Source organism: Phalaenopsis equestris, unplaced genomic scaffold (assembly GCF_001263595.1).
Source record: "Phalaenopsis equestris unplaced genomic scaffold, ASM126359v1 Scaffold000297, whole genome shotgun sequence".
Lineage (NCBI taxonomy): Eukaryota > Viridiplantae > Streptophyta > Magnoliopsida > Asparagales > Orchidaceae > Phalaenopsis > Phalaenopsis equestris.
In genome coordinates, this window is record NW_018164739.1 from 2,435,814 (window position 1) to 2,438,172 (window position 2,359).

Consider the following 2,359-nt stretch of genomic DNA (forward strand, 5'->3'; position numbering starts at 1 on the left):
CCAGCGACGCGAGGTGGTTGGGGGAGGGGGGGGTGTCGACGGACGACAATTTGCTCATAATATTTTACATGATAATTTAAATTCGATCAAATAGACCAAATTCTAAATTCAATCAAAATAAACTAAATAATAAACTTTAAATTCATGGAAACGTTAAATTGTTTTTCATCTTATTCATATCAAATACATTATTTCCATAAATCTCTATAAATAAATTACAACACGCCACAAATAATTCCAATAAAACAGCCCCTAAACCATAATATCTAATATTAAATACAATATATTTATGTTTCACCCTATTTCCTTTACATTATATATTATTTTCTTGAGCCGATTTCCTACAGGAAAAGAACTCTCCGCGCCCACTTGGCCTAAATTTTACTCAAAAAGCTGCTCTTAGTGGGTTGACTATGTAGCGAGAATCTTTGACTTTTGTGATTATTAATTATCGGCATGCGTACTTAAACCTCGGGACAAAAATAATTATGTCTTAACTTTATAAAATATTATTTAATCTACTTTTAACACCATTACATCAGCATATTTTTTACATAAAAAAATTAATAACGAAGCAAAACCCTAATCGGCATGATACAAACTACTAATGCAATCATTTCATTAAAAAAAAAAATTCAATTCACGGATTTTGATATTTTCGGACGATGATTTTAATCTCACTTGAAAATGAGAGGCAATTGATACATCATCAATAAATTTTCAAATGCAACTTTTTGAGCAATTGATAAAAGTCATTTGATAGACTCAACGAGACAGACCCAACGATACCAAAATTTGTCTGATTTGAGTCAAATGAAGCTCAGATTAAGTCGTTAGGTAATTTTTTGAAGCATCCAAATATATTTTGAAGATTAAACGGATGTCCAATCTGATGAACTTATAGTTGAATCAAGCGTCTAGACAATACAAATCCAACGAGTCAAATATCACTCAGTTTTGACATCATCAAGACACTAAAATGTCTATCAAATATTGTTTTATCGTGAAAAATCACTATGGACCGTCCGATTAAAGAGGTTTATATTCCTTTACTAATTGAAACTGAGACTTTATAAATAGAGCTTCTCCCCTCTCATTAGTAACAGGGGGTCGCCTGAAGCTTGAAGATGACTAAAGCTTAGAGAATAAGTTGAAGTTCAATATCATCTCGTCGTCGATCGCCGCCGATTATCAATCAACGATCATTGTTAGTCATTAGTTGCCAATTGATGTTGATCATCAGTTGTCGACCAAAGCCAACCACCACTCGCCGACTGCCGTTGATCTGCATCAGCCACCGCTGATCAACATCGGTCTCCGCTCACTTCTTACGATAAGTTCATCTGCGCACTAACTTTGCAGCTCAGAAGATTATGTAACATTTTACAAGATATCATACTTGTAATCTCCAGATTATAGTGGATTTATTCAGTTGGGCAAGACATCGTGGTTTTTTTTTTCCTTTTAATGGTTTTTCATCTACGAACTTATGGGGACTCCACCGATTGTTTTATTTCATCTGATTGTGTGTTGAATTCTCGTGCAATACTAAGACAATAATCTATTACTCTATCGCCGTGAATTTTTTTAGCAAACATCACATATGAAAGCAAATTTATTCTTGTATAAATAAATATATCATGAACATAAATGTAGACTATCTTTTGTGTTTTTTAAATATAAAATTAATATGTTGAATCGAGCCCACCTACCGATATGATTGAATCGATCCCACCGACCTAAGCGGCTAAATCTCATATTTCTGGATAAAGTGACCTAGCCCTAAGGATGCACATCTATTAGAGAAGGTCATCATTATTATCAATGACACGAGTCCATCATCTTTTACAGGTGTACTCTGACATCCACATCATAGTATTTTCATCAAAACGCCATGAATGATTGTCTTATTGTACTATGTGTATTTTCTATTATTTTGTCAATTTTATATAAAAGAAGTCAAGATAAGAGAAGAGAAGGTTGAATATTTTTTTCCAAAATTTCTCTCGCTCTCTCTCTCTCTCTCACATTATAAATCGAGATATCTAGTCTGCCATTTTGTTTGGTTTGACATAAGTTCAAGCTCAATACACAATTCTTGACGCCTTCTCTTAAACCTCACCACAATCTCTCTTTCTTTTACATTTTTTTTCACGAATATAAGATCTTTACCGAATTATATGTACTCACCAACAATACATCAACTCGCTATAATCTGTTAGTTTTTTCTTCCTTATAAAGGCACAAATATTAGGAATTTACAAAAAAGTGCTCAGAGCTTTATAGGTCTTACATATAACGACAATAATTGTTGGAAATTCGTGCTCAGATTATATATATATATATATATATATATATA